Below are 6,846 nucleotides of genomic sequence, written 5' to 3' on the forward strand. Positions count from 1 at the left end.
CTGCTTAAGCCATAATAGCATCACACATCAAGCATGAGCATGAGCATGAAAACGTTACAGAGCCGCACCTCCGAATTTCGCAGTGCAAAAGTTGACAGGATTTTGAATAATGCAGGTGCCTTCTTCATACTATTCGAAAATTTCCCATCACTCGGGGCGTAGTACATCACCCAGATTACCCGGGACGCCCAAATAGAGTGCAGAGTATCCTTACAATTCTGTCGCCTACAGAAGCGCTATATAACCTATGTTTGGAGCTTCAGAGCCGAATGAATACAAGTTCCCAGTAATGCTTTCTACTTGGAGTAAGATGGTGGGGGCGGTAATCGTCCTCCAGCAAGACCAAAAATAATAGTGAAGCACATTTGAGCCCATTTATAACCCACGGGTCTTTGCTTCTTAAAGGTGGTGAGAGATTACCGAAGAACCGTAAACCACTTGTTGCGCTGGGCTGTTGTTCATCGGTTTAGTCCGTTTCGCACTACTGCATGTCCATAGAACATAAAATTCGAGTACAACTTGGGCGTGAAGAACCATTTCTTACATAAAGAAGTCTAAAAAGGTAAACAGAATGTGCATATTAAGTGGAACACGATAGACATAGTTAGGTTATGGCTTAATGAAAGTTTCCCTGCTGTGGTTGGGGCCAAACTATGTGCAGTGGGTGCAAGTGACCACTGGAGAGAGAACACGGTACACGATGTTGATTGAGAGTGATTTTGCTGTAGCCAGGAAGCGCTTATCAGCTTGCTCTGGCCGATTTATAGGACCTCGCGGACGATTAGGAAAGCCTCTTTTAAGTTCTTGATGTATTGCTCTTTCCGATGGTTGGTTTCCGCAATGCGAAAGAGAATTGCATTTAAACCGCTATTTTCCAAGCAAAGCTTGATGGAGCTTCCCAGCCGCTTGTATCAAAAGTTTAGTTCTCAGACTAATACCATGTTTCGCATGGTAGTAATTGAAGAAATATACGGACAATAATGATGGTGTTTATTCCCAACTTTTGGGTAGCATACCGTCCAGCATGATCATGTGTTCACTCATCATGAGATATGACTGGGGGACTTGTGGGGGTGCGGATTGCACAAAAGGAGGACAATGTCGTAAACAGTGGGAAGTAATCAATGAAATAATAATAGATTTCTTTCGCAATTTGTAGAGAACAATGGGCATGAGGTCCGACGGATTCAAAGACTTAGTCGGCTGACGTGAACTAAAACTGGAAGACTATTGCTGGCCATGAGTGACCTCGGGCGGTTGGTTAAATGGCCGGAGTCACAACGAACAAAAGTGTAGGTGGAGATGGAATAATTATGATTTTGGGAACATAGCAAGTTAAGTCTCAAAAAATGGTGCATTCTGAGAACAAGCAGACTCGCCGGTTGTACTGTTGTAAGGAAGTCAGGTGCAGGGGTTAGGTTGGATTGAGACACAGCGGTGGTTGAATTCGAACGAGCAGTCCAACAGGTCAAAATGAATGTCATGGAGGCAGTCGGGGTCATTTGAGGAGGTTGTCGTATTTGCAGTCAATGGAACGAGTAGGCAAGTGGGTGCGGTGCTGAAATTAGAGTGCGCCGGTAAGGTTGACGAAGGAAGTGTACGCAACCACAAACTAACACGCTTATGCCCGATATTGCTAGATCGCTTGCTACGTGTGGGAGGAAGGTCGGATAATCTTTTGTGGCCACATGTTGCTAGACATCTCGTCATGCTACCCCTGAAGCACAACGTCACTAGGCTGATAGTTTGGAATGTTCACTTGCAGAATGGGCATTGTGGAATATCGCGTACATTATCCGAACTTCGCCAAAGGTATTGGGTCGTTCAGGGTGTATCGACGATTAAGCGGGTGCTCCATGGTTGCTGGACGTGTCAAAGGAAAGTTACCACAGCTTCACGACAAGCTATGGCGCCAATGTCGGTCGACAACACCCAGCCAGACTGGCATCCTTTCAAGATAGTTGGGTGTGACCGTTTTGGACCGTTTACAGTTAAGAATGGAAAAAGACCGAGAAAAGGTACGACTGCTTGTTTAACTGCGTACAGATAAGGGTAGTAACGTTTCTTACGGAAGCAGACCAGGTAATGAATAGGCGCCGTATTGTGACCAAACAAGCCAACTACTTCGACAAGCCGGCACTGACACCAAATGAATAGCCCATTCTCAACAATAGGGTACACGAAGTTCTGCCGGAAAATATATAATGGAGTTTGGCAACAGGTGAACTACTTGACTCAAGTATTTTGGAAGCGGTGAGTGAAGGAATAGATACCTCTGCTTCAAGAACGGACTAGGCGGCAGAAACCTCAAAGAAACTTCAGAAAAGGGAATGTAGTCTTGGTGCAATCAGGTGTTCTCTCGGAAACAGTGGCCCGTAGGCGTGGTTGACGAATGTGAACCATCAGGCGTCGGTTTAGTTGGGACCGTAGTTGTGTGCAAACGGGACGGTGGGCTGAGGAGTGACGTGCGTAAGGTCGGTCTGATAGAGGGTTGTGAGTAGGGGTGTTGGAAGGAGATGGGAACCATGCGCCTAGCTCTCCGAAAGTGTTAGATGGGTTTTCGAACTCATCGCATGCAGAGAGACCACTGGGATTGGCACGTAAGCAAGTTCCGTTTGGAGTACTGCTGTAAGTCCACTCGGAACTTGGGGTAAGTAAAATATTTGAGCCAGGGATGATCATGGCCTGATGGAAGAAAATCCAGTATGATTTTGGGTGGCGGTGTAGAAGACAGCTTACCAACAATGTGCTCTCGTTCCCAACCACGTGTGGCAGCCAGTCATCATATTTATTCTCCTTGACCAGATGAACTAAAACCTTCTTAACCTACTGAACTATATTTACAACTCTCATGAACTTTGGTCGAACACTGAATCTTGCGGTTGCTCGCCGTCGATATCTGTTTAGTTGTGACAATATCGAATTTGAAGTGAAGTGATCTGCACTTAATCCTCAGGCGGGTGATTGTACCGCGTTATTTTGTAACCCTACAGTATCTACAAAAGAGAATCTGTTGAGGTTTGTTGAATGTGTACACTGTCATCTTTGCACTAGTACCGTGATTCCAGAAATCGGATTTCTTGGTCGTTTTCGTGGATTGGTACGTGTCACTCAAGTTCAAAAATGCAGATAGCCCTAACACGCACTGCAGGGAGGGCTGTTCTGTTACGTTGCACCATGGTGCGTGCGTATACTCACCAACACTTCAGTAGCCAACGTGCATCGTCCATCGCCGTTGTTTCTGGCCCGGGCTTTTAATTCAGGGTAATCATAAAAGAGCACAGTTGATGTATGTCTGTAGATGGACTGGGCGTGTTCTGGTTGTCACTTATCTTGCACCACCAAGAAACACAAGTGGATGATGGTTGTCCTTTAGTTTGATTCTAAAAATACATATGCATGGGGTGGCCTGAAGGTACTTTGCGAGGCTAACTGTTATCTTCGGCTCGCGAGGAGTTGAAAGCTTCGTCTTAGTTGGGTTGTACTACCCAAGTCGGCTTCAGTATCCGGATATAGCATACAGTTCTCCCCTCGTGTTCCATGAAGCAATCATATACACAGAATTTCAATTCTTGATTATTTCCTGATTACCAGGGGCCACAGCTAGCGCCTCTTGACTGTTTCTGCCATAAACCATTCGGTTCTTGGAGCTGTCAGCAATGACCTGTGACTGGCGACCTACTCTCTTACATTCCTATGAAGATGGCGTAGTAGATTCCAGTTAAACCACGGTTCTATTAAGAACTATTCGCTGCCTAATTTTGACGAAGCCTTCTCGCCCAATTGTCCCCTACCTGCAAATGATAATAACTCTTCGCCTATCCCTAGCCGCATTCGGGATGCGTTCACTCCAATCAGATGAGCCTTCGTTCGGATGTAAAAATCTCGTGGACTTTCATTCTATGCCCTTTACAAGGTGAGTCATTTTTTGTACAGCTCGCATTTCGTCTTGTGCGTCAACACCATCCCCACTCACCATTGAACTTGTACACCCTGCTCCACTCCAACAATAAAACAAGTGAGTCTCTATAGTTTCAGTCTACTCCATGACTCTGAGATTTCCTCTACCGCTTATGCCTATTTCTGAGTTCCCTAATCCATCATTACTTACGCATTTTTGTGACGCTGGCTATAGGCCCAACAACTCAAGGCCAAAAGGCCCTCGTCGGTGGTTTCGCACTTTAGTTCAAATTGACCGGCCAGACCGCGGCAATCCTGCTACCGCTCCAGATTCATTGTTCTTTTTCCTCATTTTTCAATTTGAATGCCTCTTTTATGCTTTTCTGCGTTTTGTTCTGCGCCCCACTCTCAAATTCTAACAAGTCCATCTTGTCTCAGCCTGATGAGTACCCCATAGGGTAGGATAAACTCCTGCTAATGGTATTCATTTTCCCATACCGGTTTGGGCGTGAGCACGTCGACATCTTATATAACCCACTGTCAATGACTCACTTTCTCGCACCATTCCCAGTACCCACCACTCCCCATGGTCGTGCTTTTTTCTGACTGTAATCGTGTGATCATGCCTGACCCACCAGTTGGGATTAGACAGTATACTGATTAGTATTAAATCTCACTTTACCATATTTTGACATTCTTCCGTCTTCTTTAAGAGTGAAACAGCATCCGAAAAATCTCCGGTGCAAATTGCACCCAGTAAAATTGGTCACCAAGGTTTGTTTGCATTATACTCTTCAAGATTAACAAATGGGATGATTTTGTACAGCGTGGAAAGTTATTAGACAACAGGATAAGTTGTGCAGTAGAGATGGGAACTTCATCTCTGTGGATGATTCCCTTTCCCCGATATGCGTAATTAGTCTTTAGGCAATACAGCATCAGGAGTTAACTGTAGGTAAATTACCAACACAGCGGTATCATCCTATTGGGAGTATGACGCCCCATAGTCTGAATATGTCAAAAATCGAAAATATAATAATGGCAACTAAGAACATTCACTGCTAGTCATCAAGATAACAGTAATGGTTGTCAGCAACACCACGACTACTCATCGTAACTGCCAGGCCCGTGTCTGTCTGCGACGCTAATTATGAGGCCTCGCCTGTGCACGGTAACCTGATCCGATGGCCAACGATGGCCTTCCGTAATCCTAACTATATTAGTTGTCATTCGCCTTGACTGCTTATCGTAACTGCTATATGCAACGCTGATTATAAGACCAGCTGCTCGTGCAAACCTTCTGCTGGTGACGGCCATGGCCTGAGAACCAGAGATAGAGGTGTACCTCCTTCTGGTACCTCCTTCGGTCAGACACCGTTGGTGGATTGCAAATTCGTCTACAATACGATCTATTCAATCCATTTCTGGTCAATTAACTTACCGCAGGGGAACGAGTGGCCCCTGAATACAAAGAATATTTGTACACTGGGAAGTACTATAGACATGTAAAAGGTGAATGTGTATGTTTCAACTGGTCGGGTTAACCGTCTAAGAACACCTTTGGGTTTGTACCACAATCGGACTATTACTAACGACGCATTCCTTAATTTGAAGCGATCTGTCTGATGGCATACCAGATGAGACGTTCATATGCAAATGTGCTTGACAACTTGATTGGCGGCATAGGTCGTCACCTGAAAAATCACGTGTGGAACGCTGAGGCTGTCCCCGCGAATTTACCGGTGCTCATGGTGATAAACTATATGCATTTCATGCTCACACGTGACCCATTGGCTGTGCCGAGAGACCTTCAGGAAGGCGTGCTCCTGGCTACCGGTGTAATAGACTTACCTGTCCAAACTCCCGTTGGTGTTTTCTAGGTGGTTATTGGTCAAAAAATGTATCACCCCCTCTGCGCATGAATGGCATGCTTTAGAATGATGTGCAACCAGTGGTCACTCAAATGGAAGACAGACCCGGAGTCGCCTCCATGCGCAATCTGCAAATCGTGGCAAAACCTACGTGAATATTTTCTATTGCACAGTCACTTACTCAGCTGCATTATCAAAGCCGGCCATGCAGTAAAATATGTCCAGGGTGAGGTTAGAAGTTGACTGCAAAAGTTGCAGCAAAGCAATGAAAAGTACGTGCTTGTAAATTGTTTGCCGTGCGTGAAAATTGCACAGCATTGTGTCGTGGCCGAACAGAGTGTTCAGAGTCCGGATATGCGACGTCAGCTTGTTCATGACGAACGCCTTTATCGAGCATTACCCACCAAACACATCCCTGGACAAGAAGAACAGCCTGTGCAAGGGCACGAAACGTTTGGTTTCGACAAAGGCAGACGCCCATGATGTCCGTCACAAGGAAGGTATATGGCTTGTTCCTCAGCGGCAAACGTCAGGGGCTCCAAAATTGTTTACCCAAGACGGTTCGTTGCGTGCGTAGCATCAACATATTTTACATCGGGAAACGTCTAAAGAGTGTGATCTGCAGGAAAAGCACAGGTGGCCAAAACTACCACCCTCGAATTCCACCAGAAGTACGCGAGCACACTTTCCAAGCTTGGTTACAATGGACGACGTGTCATCTAGTAAACCAAATAAAAGATACCCACCGACTTACCTTGTAATAGAGTCGGCACCTGACGCGATAGCATCCAGGATAGTAAGTACACTACCAAAATGATCAGCGACGTATAAACGAACATTCGACAACGGAGCACCATACCTCAAGAGGGTGATACACTCCTTTTAAACCCATACGATGTACTAAAAGATGCTTTGATTAAGAAAACAGCAGCCACCGATGAACAGAACCTCCGTGTTTTACTTGCCGGCGTGGAACTAGGTGATCGTACCCCCGCTCAGCTACTCCGACATATGACACAGATACAGGGAAAGCAGGCGGTAAATGAGAGCATCCTCAAGGAGTTGTGGTTGCAAA

The sequence above is a fragment of the Opisthorchis viverrini genome (assembly GCF_000715545.1).
Source record: "Opisthorchis viverrini unplaced genomic scaffold opera_v5_132, whole genome shotgun sequence".
NCBI classification, from domain to species: Eukaryota; Metazoa; Platyhelminthes; class Trematoda; order Opisthorchiida; family Opisthorchiidae; genus Opisthorchis; species Opisthorchis viverrini.